Source organism: Sturnus vulgaris, unplaced genomic scaffold (assembly GCF_052056855.1).
Source record: "Sturnus vulgaris isolate bStuVul1 unplaced genomic scaffold, bStuVul1.hap1 Scaffold_201, whole genome shotgun sequence".
NCBI classification, from domain to species: Eukaryota; Metazoa; Chordata; class Aves; order Passeriformes; family Sturnidae; genus Sturnus; species Sturnus vulgaris.
Genome location: NW_028276202.1, coordinates 372,343 through 386,025, shown reverse-complemented (window position 1 = coordinate 386,025; position 13,683 = coordinate 372,343).

The following is a 13,683-nucleotide window of genomic DNA, read 5'->3' as shown; positions in this document are numbered from 1 at the left end:
CTCCTTAGGAGGTGTGGCCCACTGAAGAATGAGCCCCTTGCCAGGCTGACCCTGTTTGGACAAGCTGCTCCCCAAGCCCAGCCTGGGGACATGTCTGACATGGCCCAGCTGGGACTGACATGCCTGGCCCTGCACCAGAAGCCCTTCCCCCTGAACTCTGCAGCTGGCTGTCCCTGCCCACTGCACCATGTCCCACGTGCTCTCCTCAGGGCTCTGCCTGCATCCAGGCCCAGGACAAGTATTCCTGTTTGTGAGGAAAGAAGGGAAAAGCCTGAGCAGGTTTTCCTAAACGACAAACCCCCACTGTAGAAGCACATGCTGAGTACAGGCTGCCTGGAACCTGGAATGATGACACCTTTCTACTAGGGACAGTGGGACCAGAAATGATGTCTGGATGCAGGAATTCTCGGAGTCTTGCAGCTGAATTCTCTGTCCTTGTCCTTTCCCTGCATCTCTGTTGCAGATGGAAGCTGCTGGTGCCTTTCTCAGCTGTGACCTGTCTTTTGAATGCAGACAGATGTTCCCAGGTGTGTTAAGCAGGTGCTGCTCAATGTTTATGCAAAGCTTTGGTGTGCTCATGGAACCAAGGGGACCCTTGTGACACAGCGGGGGCTGATGGAACCAAGGAGACAGTTGTGACAGTTCAGAGCCTCACAGAAACAAGGCTCCATTGTGACACTGAAGGCAATTACGGAATCCACATCACTGTGACACAGCCAGGCCACATGGAACCAATGGTCCCTGATGACAATGCAGGTCCAAGGAGACCATGGTGACACTATGGGACCGCATGGATCCAAGGGGCCACTGTGACACTGAAGAACTTCATGGAAGCCAGGGTGCAGTGTGACACAGCGGTGCCTGATTGGAACAAAGGAACCACTGTTGACAGCCCAGAAACTCCTGGAACCAAGGGGCTGGGGTGACACAGCAGGGCCACATGGAACCAAGGAGACCTGTGACATTTAGGAACCTCATGGAACCAAGAGTCCACTATGACACTGCAGAAACAAGGAGACCATTGGGACGTTGTGGAAGCTCACAGAACCAAGCAGCCCTCGAGACACTCCAGGGCCTCGTTTGAAGCAGGAGACCACTGTGACAGTCCAGAACCTCATGGAGCTAAGGCTCTCTTGTGACACAGCAGGCTCCCATGCAACCAATTGTCCATTGTGACAATGCAGATCCCAGGAGACCATGGTTACACTACGGAAGCTCATGGAACCAAGGGTCCATTGTGACAAAGCAAGGCCTTGTGGAACCAAGGAGAGCATTGTGACGTAATGGAACCTCGTGGAACCAAGGGTCCGTTGTTAGAGTCCAGAACCAAGGACACCATTGTGACAGTCCAGAACCTCATGGGACCAAGATTCCCTTGTTACACAGTGGCACTTGATGGAACCAAGGAGCCACTGTAGCACAGCAAAGCTGCATGAAACCTATGGTCCGTAGCGCTACTGCGGATCCAGGGAAACCATGGCGATACCACGGAACCTCATGGAACCAAGGGTCCAGTGTGACCCAGCAGAACCTCTTGGAATCAAGGCACCCATGTTACACTATGGAACCTCATGGAGCCAAGGGTCCGGTGTGCCGTTGCGGGGCCTCACTGGAGCAAAGGACATGGTTGATGGGACAGAAGCTCATGGAAACGATGGGATATTGGGACATTGCAGAGCCTCATGGAACCAAGGAGACCACTGTGACACTGAGGAAGAATTATGGAAGCAAGCAGCCACTGTAGAACCAAGGAGAGCACTGTTGACAGTACAAAACCTCCTGGAACTGAGAGGCCATTGTTCTACAGCGAGGCCTCGGGGAACCAAGGGGCCATGGTGACACTGTGGGGCCTCATGAACCAAGTAGTCGTTGTGACACAGCGGGGCTGCTTGTAACCAATTGTCCATCGTGATACTGCAGATGCAAGAGACCGTGCTGACACTATGGCAGTTCATGGAACCGAGAGGCTGTTGTGACACACCAAGGCCTCGTGGCACCAAGGAGAGAGCATTGTGGCAGTGCAGAACTAAGGAGGCCATTTTGACAGTACAGACCCAAATGGAACCAAGGGTCCACTGTTATCCAGCAGGGCCTCGTGGAACCAAGGGGCCCCTCGTGAAAGTGTGCAAGGGGCATAATGGAGTCAGGGACACCACTGATACTGAAATCTGCTGGATAGCAACTTTTGAACACAGTTTTGAGGATTTGAGAGCAGGTATTCTTTATTACACCATGGTGGTCACTTGGGCAATCCTTCATCTACTCGAGTGCACTGGCCACCAGGCAATCGGAGCTTTTATCACTCACACTGATGATGTATTCATTAGTTAACCCCACCTGGAATTTATTTGCCATAATTGCACCCCTTCTCACAAGTCCTTCTATGGTTCTTTGGAGTGTGTCTTCAACATGCACTGTCCTTTTTAGGTGACTGCTCTTTGATCCCCGCTTTTGAGGAAGGGCAATATTATTGTTGTGTATAACTTCTGCTTTTGTCAGCCTTGCAGAGCTGAGCTGACATTCTCCTTGCGTTTTGTGCACGCTCCGTTTGCCTCGGCTACATCCTTTGTGCGTTTCTCCAAGACTGTGCTCTTCTGTTCTCTGCCCTTGGTAAGTGTAAATGTTGTTCTGTTCTCCTGTCCTTGTCACAGTGCTCGCCCCACGAGGCGTGTCTGCAAGCCCCTCCAACCCATGGACTTGGGATGGGCAAGTGTTCCTGAGGGAACAGGGATGGGACAGCTGGGCTGGACTGGCCCAAGGGATGTTCCATTCCATGTCACACCACGATCAGCAATCAACTGGGAGAAGCAGGGGCATGGGGGATGGGGGGGGGGGGGGGTGGGGGTGTGTCACCATCTGCCAACACAGGCCGAGGATTGTTCGATCTCAGAGGTGCAAACAGGTAAATAGCGGGGGACAAATCAGTTTATTCAACAACAGCAATGCATTTTTATTGAATGCCAAACAATTCAGTTGCGCTAGAGGGGAGAGATATAGGAAACGGAGTATAGAGAGAGAAAAGGAGGGGAAGGGGGAAGTAGCTACCAACAGACGAGACCAAGGTCATGGTGGGCCAGCCAATGGAAGGGTGGTCATCCGTGGGGAGTACTCAGGGTCTTCTCCAGAGGATCGCTCTTTTGTAGTCCCTTTTCCAAAGCGAGTGGCTTGTGGCCAAGAGGCGGGGAGATTTATGGAGCATTGTGTGGTGCTCCAAGAGACAGGTGCGGTCGTGCAGTACATGCAGGCTTCAGCTGGTACCATGACAGCACAGTCCAGTGAGCACAACACACCTGCAAAGAGTCCCTTGGCAAGCACCCACCTCAAGCAGGCCAGAAAACCATTGTCCAGAGTCAACCTGGGCGGGGGTCCTTGAGGTCTTCTTGAGAGGGTCATGAGGCAAAAATGAGGGAAACTTCACACCGACCCTTAGAGTGGTAGATGAGAGGCAGCCCTCAGGAAACGGTGGCCACCCAGAGCTGTTACTCCTAGCAGATTTTGGCTGGGAGCAAGCCTTGTATGTAGTGCTTTTTCAGGGGGAATATCAGTTTCAGCCGTGGGAACCTGCAAAAGGGGCTGGTACTTTTCCATAGGAAGGAAAGCACAGAGCCTTAGTGCTCCAGGAGCTGATGAGAGGCAGTCCTCAACATTCCAGGATCAGCCAGTCTTGCCAGGTGGCCCCCGGGGAGGCCCAGCCAGCCAGACCTGTTCCATGTTGCCTTGGTTCCATGGGGCCTCACAGTGTCACAATGTTCTCCTTGATTCCAGGAGTCCCTGTAGTGTCCCGATATTCTCCTTGTCACAATATTCTCCCTGCTTCTGTAGTGTAAACAATGGCCCCTTGCTTCCCTAAGGTCCTGCAGAGTCACCACGGCCCCTGGGCTCCATGTGGCCCTGCTGTGTAACAAAGGCTCCTTGGTTCTCTGGGCCGCACAGCTTCATCACTGACCCTTGGTTCCATTGGGGTCCTGAGTCTCACAAAGGTGCCCCTGATTGCATGAGGCACCAGAGTGTCAAAATGGTCTCTTTGGTTTCCATGAGGTTCCGCAGTGTCCCCATGGTCGCTGTCAGAGGCTGGATGACATCAATGTCCCCAGACCCGTCGGGATGCTCGGAATGCCCGAGTGGGGCCGGGGCTGGGACAGACCTTGGAATGAGGTGGGACAGAACCCCGTCCCCAGCCATGGCCTGGCAGATCTGCCAATCACACAGCAGGGGCAGAGCAAACCCAGCTGTGACTGCCTGAGCCGTCAATCAATCACACAGCAGGGGCAGCGCCCAGCCAGCTCTGATTGGCTGAGCCGTCAATCAATCACACAGCAGGGGCAGCGCCCAGCCAGCTCTGATTGGTTGAGCCGTCAATCAATCACACAGCAGGGTCACCGCCCAGCCAGCTCTGATTGGCTGAGCCGTCAATCAAGCACACAGCAGGGGCAGCGCCCACCCAGCTCTGATTGGCTGAGCCGTCAATCAATCCCACACAAAGGCAATGAAACACAGCAGTGCGTGGTAAGAAAGCAGATGTCCCTGAAAAGAGGAGAGCTTAGAAAACGCTAGGGATTTAAAAAATCGGGCATGACGTCAAGCCCTGGTCTGAATCCTGAAATCTCTGGGTCTGTGTCTCAGCCACACTGGAAGCCTAGCAGCTGGTAGCTCTCTGCATATCTATCTGGAGATCTTCTGTCTTTCTGTCTCTTTTTTCTCTTTAACCTTCTTATCCTCTTTTACTGGAATGTTTTTGGGTAGTTTAACATTTTTATGCCTAAAGGTTTCCATCTTACATGGGCCGAGTTAATGATGTTCCTGCTACGCTAAGTGATGCACGTTGAATTGGATGTTGTATGAAATCATTTGCCAAAGGAGCTCGGTTTTCTGTATTTTTCCAGTACACTTTTGTGTCGTTTTGACCTCTTGAGAATATCTGGCTGGGGTTTCTACTCTGCACCAAACTCGAGTAAAGGAGCCTTTGCTCACCCTCAGCATTTCAGTGTTCTGGGGTGTTACAGGCGCGCAGGCTCAGCACGGCCTCTTGTTTCCATGAGGCCCCGCTGTGTCACACTGGCCCTTGGTTCCATGAGCATCTGGAGTGTCACACAGCTTGATGACATTTGTCCTTGCTGCCTCTCCCATCCCAGTGCTCCAGGAACAGCCCCGAGCCACCTGTGAGGGACAGGCCCTGCTGGCCCAGGCCTGGGCTCAGGCCTTGGCCTTTCTGCTTCCTCCAACCAGCCCAGGCCCTTGCTCAGCATTGCAGTTCCCTGCTCACAGCCTCGGGCTCCTGCAATCCTGGCCTCAAGGATCTGCTCTCACCACTCCCTGGGGAGCCTTTGGCAGTCCCCTGCCCTCAGTGGGGCCAGTGATGCTCCAAGGGACTTGGAGTTTTGCTTCTGACTCCTTGAGCAGCTTCTTCAACCTTCTCTCAGTGCCTGGGGCTCCTGGACTCAGCCCCAAATCCACCGTTGGGGATCATTAAAATACAGAAAACCCTCAGGAGCTCTTTGTCTTCTTTCCAATGTCTTCCAGTCTCCAGGCCTTGTGCAGCTGCTTGGAGTCACTTTGGAGTTCTCTTAAGGAGGAAGATTTCAAGGTACAGCTCATGATTTTCAGTTTTATAAAAGGGAGTAATTTTTCTTTTTCAGTTCAAAGAAGAAGCAACTTAGGCATCCCCAGGTGATCTTGATGCTGAATGTCTCCTTAGGAGGTGTGGGCCCACTGAAGAATGAGCCCCTTGCCAGGCTGACCCTGTTTGGACAAGCTGCTCCCCAAGCCCAGCCTGGGGACATGTCTGACATGGCCCAGCTGGGACTGACATGCCTGGCCCTGCACCAGAAGCCCTTCCCCCTGAACTCTGCAGCTGGCTGTCCCTGCCCACTGCACCATGTCCCACGTGCTCTCCTCAGGGCTCTGCCTGCATCCAGGCCCAGGACAAGTATTCCTGTTTGTGAGGAAAGAAGGGAAAAGCCTGAGCAGGTTTTCCTAAACGACAAACCCCCACTGTAGAAGCACATGCTGAGTACAGGCTGCTGGAACCTGGAATGATGACACCTTTCTACTAGGGACAGTGGGACCAGAAATGATGTCTGGATGCAGAATTCTCGGAGTCTTGCAGCTGAATTCTCTGTCCTTGTCCTTTCCCTGCATCTCTGTTGCAGATGGAAGCTGCTGGTGCCTTTCTCAGCTGTGACCTGTCTTTTGAATGCAGACAGATGTTCCCAGGTGTGTTAAGCAGGTGCTGCTCAATGTTTATGCAAAGCTTTGGTGTGCTCATGGAACCAAGGGGACCCTTGTGACACAGCGGGGGCTGATGGAACCAAGGAGACAGTTGTGACAGTTCAGAGCCTCACAGAAACAAGGCTCCATTGTGACACTGAGGCAATTACGGAATCCACATCACTGTGACACAGCCAGGCCACATGGAACCAATGGTCCCTGATGACAATGCAGGTCCAAGGAGACCATGGTGACACTATGGGACCGCATGGATCCAAGGGGCCACTGTGACACTGAAGAACTTCATGGAAGCCAGGGTGCAGTGTGACACAGCGGTGCCTGATTGGAACAAAGGAACACTGTTGACAGCCCAGAAACTCCTGGAACCAAGGGGCTGGGGTGACACAGCAGGGCCACATGGAACCAAGGAGACCTGTGACATTTAGGAACCTCATGGAACCAAGAGTCCACTATGACACTGCAGAAACAAGGAGACCATTGGGACGTTGTGGAAGCTCACAGAACCAAGCAGCCCTCGAGACACTCCAGGGCCTCGTTGAAGCAGGGAGACCACTGTGACAGTCCAGAACGTCATGGAGCTAAGGCTCTCTTGTGACACAGCAGGCTCCCATGCAACCAATTGTCCATTGTGACAATGCAGATCCCAGGAGACCATGGTTACACTACGGAAGCTCAATGGAACCAAGGGTCCATTGTGACAAAGCAAGCCTTGTGGAACCAAGGAGAGCATTGTGACGTAATGGAACCTCGTGGAACCAAGGGTCCGTTGTTAGAGTCCAGAACCAAGGACACCATTGTGACAGTCCAGAACCTCATGGGACCAAGATTCCCTTGTTACACAGTGGCACTTGATGGAACCAAGGAGCCACTGTAGCACAGCAAAGCTGCATGAAACCTATGTCCGTAGCGCTACTGCGGATCCAGGGAAACCATGGCGATACCACGGAACCTCATGGAACCAAGGGTCAGTGTGACCCAGCAGAACCTCTTGGAATCAAGGCACCCATGTTACACTATGGAACCTCATGGAGCCAAGGGTCCGGTGTGCCGTTGCGGGGCCTCACTGGAGCAAAGGACATGGTTGATGGGACAGAAGCTCATGGAAACGATGGGATATTGGGACATTGCAGAGCCTCATGGAACCAAGGAGACCACTGTGACACTGAGGAAGAATTATGGAAGCAAGCAGCCACTGTAGAACCAAGGAGAGCACTGTTGACAGTACAAAACCTCCTGGAACTGAGAGGCCATTGTTCTACAGCGAGGCCTCGGGGAACCAAGGGGCCATGGTGACACTGTGGGGCCTCATGAACCAAGTAGTCGTTGTGACACAGCGGGGCTGCTTGTAACCAATTGTCCATCGTGATACTGCAGATGCAAGAGACCGTGCTGACACTATGGCAGTTCATGGAACCGAGAGGCTGTTGTGACACACCAAGGCCTCGTGGCACCAAGGAGAGAGCATTGTGGCAGTGCAGAACTAAGGAGGCCATTTTGACAGTACAGACCCAAATGGAACCAAGGGTCCACTGTTATCCAGCAGGGCCTCGTGGACCAAGGGGCCCTCGTGAAAGTGTGCAAGGGGCATAATGGAGTCAGGGACACCACTGATACTGAAATCTGCTGGATAGCAACTTTTGAACACAGTTTTGAGGATTTGAGAGCAGGTATTCTTTATTACACCATGGTGGTCACTTGGGCAATCCTTCATCTACTCGAGTGCACTGGCCACCAGGCAATCGGAGCTTTTATCACTCACACTGATGATGTATTCATTAGTTAACCCCACCTGGAATTTATTTGCCATAATTGCACCCCTTCTCACAAGTCCTTCTATGGTTCTTTGAGTGTGTCTTCAACATGCACTGTCCTTTTTAGGTGACTGCTCTTTGATCCCCGCTTTTGAGGAAGGGCAATATTATTGTTGTGTATAACTTCTGCTTTTGTCAGCCTTGCAGAGCTGAGCTGACATTCTCCTTGCGTTTTGTGCACGCTCCGTTTGCCTCGGCTACATCCTTTGTGCGTTTCTCCAAGACTGTGCTCTTCTGTTCTCTGCCCTTGGTAAGTGTAAATGTTGTTCTGTTCTCCTGTCCTTGTCACAGTGCTCGCCCCACGAGGCGTGTCTGCAAGCCCCTCCAACCCATGGACTTGGGATGGGCAAGTGTTCCTGAGGGAACAGGGATGGGACAGCTGGGCTGGACTGGCCCAAGGGATGTTCCATTCCATGTCACACCACGATCAGCAATCAACTGGGAGAAGCAGGGGCATGGGGGATGGGGGGGGGGGGGGGTGGGGGTGTGTCACCATCTGCCAACACAGGCCGAGGATTGTTCGATCTCAGAGGTGCAAACAGGTAAATAGCGGGGGACAAATCAGTTTATTCAACAACAGCAATGCATTTTTATTGAATGCCAAACAATTCAGTTGCGCTAGAGGGGAGAGATATAGGAAACGGAGTATAGAGAGAGAAAAGGAGGGGAAGGGGGAAGTAGCTACCAACAGACGAGACCAAGGTCATGGTGGGCCAGCCAATGGAAGGGTGGTCATCCGTGGGGAGTACTCAGGGTCTTCTCCAGAGGATCGCTCTTTTGTAGTCCTTTTCCAAAGCGAGTGGCTTGTGGCCAAGAGGCGGGGAGATTTATGGAGCATTGTGTGGTGCTCCAAGAGACAGGTGCGGTCGTGCAGTACATGCAGGCTTCAGCTGGTACCATGACAGCACAGTCCAGTGAGCACAACACACCTGCAAAGAGTCCCTTGGCAAGCACCCACCTCAAGCAGGCCAGAAAACCATTGTCCAGAGTCAACCTGGGCGGGGGTCCTTGAGGTCTTCTTGAGAGGGTCATGAGGCAAAAATGAGGGAAACTTCACACCGACCCTTAGAGTGGTAGATGAGAGGCAGCCCTCAGGAAACGGTGGCCACCCAGAGCTGTTACTCCTAGCAGATTTTGGCTGGGAGCAAGCCTTGTATGTAGTGCTTTTTCAGGGGGAATATCAGTTTCAGCCGTGGGAACCTGCAAAAGGGGCTGGTACTTTTCCATAGGAAGGAAAGCACAGAGCCTTAGTGCTCCAGGAGCTGATGAGAGGCAGTCCTCAACATTCCAGGATCAGCCAGTCTTGCCAGGTGGCCCCCGGGGAGGCCCAGCCAGCCAGACCTGTTCCATGTTGCCTTGGTTCCATGGGGCCTCACAGTGTCACAATGTTCTCCTTGATTCCAGGAGTCCCTGTAGTGTCCCGATATTCTCCTTGTCACAATATTCTCCCTGCTTCTGTAGTGTAAACAATGGCCCCTTGCTTCCCTAAGGTCCTGCAGAGTCACCACGGCCCCTGGGCTCCATGTGGCCCTGCTGTGTAACAAAGGCTCCTTGGTTCTCTGGCCGCACAGCTTCATCACTGACCCTTGGTTCCATTGGGGTCTGAGTCTCACAAAGGTGCCCTGATTGCATGAGGCACCAGAGTGTCAAAATGGTCTCTTTGGTTCCATGAGGTTCCGCAGGTGTCCCCATGGTCGCTGTCAGAGGCTGGATGACATCAATGTCCCCAGACCCGTCGGGATGCTCGGAATGCCCGAGTGGGGCCGGGGCTGGGACAGACCTTGGAATGAGGTGGGACAGAACCCCGTCCCCAGCCATGGCCTGGCAGATCTGCCAATCACACAGCAGGGGCAGAGCAAACCCAGCTGTGACTGCCTGAGCCGTCAATCAATCACACAGCAGGGGCAGCGCCCAGCCAGCTCTGATTGGCTGAGCCGTCAATCAATCACACAGCAGGGGCAGCGCCCAGCCAGCTCTGATTGGTTGAGCCGTCAATCAATCACACAGCAGGGTCACCGCCCAGCCAGCTCTGATTGGCTGAGCCGTCAATCAAGCACACAGCAGGGGCAGCGCCCACCCAGCTCTGATTGGCTGAGCCGTCAATCAATCCCACACAAAGGCAATGAAACACAGCAGTGCGTGGTAAGAAAGCAGATGTCCCTGAAAAGAGGAGAGCTTAGAAAACGCTAGGGATTTAAAAAATCGGCATGACGTCAAGCCCTGGTCTGAATCCTGAAATCTCCTGGGTCTGTGTCTCAGCCACACTGGAAGCCTAGCAGCTGGTAGCTCTCTGCATATCTATCTGGAGATCTTCTGTCTTTCTGTCTCTTTTTTCTCTTTTAACCTTCTTATCCTCTTTTACTGGAATGTTTTTGGGTAGTTTAACATTTTTATGCCTAAAGGTTTCCATCTTACATGGGCCGAGTTAATGATGTTCCTGCTACGCTAAGTGATGCACGTTGAATTGGATGTTGTATGAAATCATTTGCCAAGGAGCTCGGTTTTCTGTATTTTGTCCAGTACACTTTTGTGTCGTTTTGACCTCTTGAGAATATCTGGCTGGGGTTTCTACTCTGCACCAAACTCGAGTAAAGGAGCCTTTGCTCACCCTCAGCATTTCAGTGTTCTGGGGTGTTACAGGCGCGCAGGCTCAGCACGGCCTCTTGTTTCCATGAGGCCCCGCTGTGTCACACTGGCCCTTGGTTCCATGAGCATCTGGAGTGTCACACAGCTTGATGACATTTGTCCTTGCTGCCTCTCCCATCCCAGTGCTCCAGGAACAGCCCCGAGCCACCTGTGAGGGACAGGCCCTGCTGCCCAGGCCTGGGCTCAGGCCTTGGCCTTTCTGCTTCCTCCAACCAGCCCAGGCCTTGCTCAGCATTGCAGTTCCCTGCTCACAGCCTCGGGCTCCTGCAATCCTGGCCTCAAGGATCTGCTCTCACCACTCCCTGGGGAGCCTTTGGCAGTCCCTGCCCTCAGTGGGGCCAGTGATGCTCCAAGGGACTTGGAGTTTTGCTTCTGACTCCTTGAGCAGCTTCTTCAACCTTCTCTCAGTGCCTGGGGCTCCTGGACTCAGCCCCAAATCCACCGTTGGGGATCATTAAAATACAGAAAACCCTCAGGAGCTCTTTGTCTTCTTTCCAATGTCTTCCAGTCTCCAGGCCTTGTGCAGCTGCTTGGAGTCACTTTGGAGTTCTCTTAAGGAGGAAGATTTCAAGGTACAGCTCATGATTTTCAGTTTTATAAAAGGGAGTAATTTTTCTTTTTCAGTTCAAAGAAGAAGCAACTTAGGCATTCCCCAGGTGATCTTGATGCTGAATGTCTCCTTAGGAGGTGTGGGCCCACTGAAGAATGAGCCCCTTGCCAGGCTGACCCTGTTTGGACAAGCTGCTCCCCAAGCCCAGCCTGGGGACATGTCTGACATGGCCCAGCTGGGACTGACATGCCTGGCCCTGCACCAGAAGCCCTTCCCCCTGAACTCTGCAGCTGGCTGTCCCTGCCCACTGCACCATGTCCCACGTGCTCTCCTCAGGGCTCTGCCTGCATCCAGGCCCAGGACAAGTATTCCTGTTTGTGAGGAAAGAAGGGAAAAGCCTGAGCAGGTTTTCCTAAACGACAAACCCCCACTGTAGAAGCACATGCTGAGTACAGGCTGCCTGGAACCTGGAATGATGACACCTTTCTACTAGGGACAGTGGGACCAGAAATGATGTCTGGATGCAGAATTCTCGGAGTCTTGCAGCTGAATTCTCTGTCCTTGTCCTTTCCCTGCATCTCTGTTGCAGATGGAAGCTGCTGGTGCCTTTCTCAGCTGTGACCTGTCTTTTGAATGCAGACAGATGTTCCCAGGTGTGTTAAGCAGGTGCTGCTCAATGTTTATGCAAAGCTTTGGTGTGCTCATGGAACCAAGGGGACCCTTGTGACACAGCGGGGGCTGATGGAACCAAGGAGACAGTTGTGACAGTTGAGAGCCTCACAGAAACAAGGCTCCATTGTGACACTGAAGGCAATTACGGAATCCACATCACTGTGACACAGCCAGGCCACATGGAACCAATGGTCCCTGATGACAATGCAGGTCCAAGGAGACCATGGTGACACTATGGGACCGCATGGATCCAAGGGGCCACTGTGACACTGAAGAACTTCATGGAAGCCAGGGTGCAGTGTGACACAGCGGTGCCTGATTGGAACAAAGGAACCACTGTTGACAGCCCAGAAACTCCTGGAACCAAGGGGCTGGGGTGACACAGCAGGGCCACATGGAACCAAGGAGACCTGTGACATTTAGGAACCTCATGGAACCAAGAGTCCACTATGACACTGCAGAAACAAGGAGACCATTGGGACGTTGTGGAAGCTCACAGAACCAAGCAGCCCTCGAGACACTCCAGGGCCTCGTTGAAGCAGGGAGACCACTGTGACAGTCCAGAACCTCATGGAGCTAAGGCTCTCTTGTGACACAGCAGGCTCCCATGCAAACCAATTGTCCATTGTGACAATGCAGATCCCAGGAGACCATGGTTACACTACGGAAGCTCATGGAACCAAGGGTCCATTGTGACAAAGCAAGGCCTTGTGGAACCAAGGAGAGCATTGTGACGTAATGGAACCTCGTGGAACCAAGGGTCCGTTGTTAGAGTCCAGAACCAAGGACACCATTGTGACAGTCCAGAACCTCATGGGACCAAGATTCCCTTGTTACACAGTGGCACTTGATGGAACCAAGGAGCCACTGTAGCACAGCAAAGCTGCATGAAACCTATGGTCCGTAGCGCTACTGCGGATCCAGGGAAACCATGGCGATACCACGGAACCTCATGGAACCAAGGGTCCAGTGTGACCCAGCAGAACCTCTTGGAATCAAGGCACCCATGTTACACTATGGAACCTCATGGAGCCAAGGGTCCGGTGTGCCGTTGCGGGGCCTCACTGGAGCAAAGGACATGGTTGATGGGACAGAAGCTCATGGAAACGATGGGATATTGGGACATTGCAGAGCCTCATGGAACCAAGGAGACCACTGTGACACTGAGGAAGAATTATGGAAGCAAGCAGCCACTGTAGAACCAAGGAGAGCACTGTTGACAGTACAAAACCTCCTGGAACTGAGAGGCCATTGTTCTACAGCGAGGCCTCGGGGAACCAAGGGGCCATGGTGACACTGTGGGGCCTCATGAACCAAGTAGTCGTTGTGACACAGCGGGGCTGCTTGTAACCAATTGTCCATCGTGATACTGCAGATGCAAGAGACCGTGCTGACACTATGGCAGTTCATGGAACCGAGAGGCTGTTGTGACACACCAAGGCCTCGTGGCACCAAGGAGAGAGCATTGTGGCAGTGCAGAACTAAGGAGGCCATTTTGACAGTACAGACCCAAATGGAACCAAGGGTCCACTGTTATCCAGCAGGGCCTCGTGGAACCAAGGGGCCCTCGTGAAAGTGTGCAAGGGGCATAATGGAGTCAGGGACACCACTGATACTGAAATCTGCTGGATAGCAACTTTTGAACACAGTTTTGAGGATTTGAGAGCAGGTATTCTTTATTACACCATGGTGGTCACTTGGGCAATCCTTCATCTACTCGAGTGCACTGGCCACCAGGCAATCGGAGCTTTTATCACTCACACTGATGATGTATTC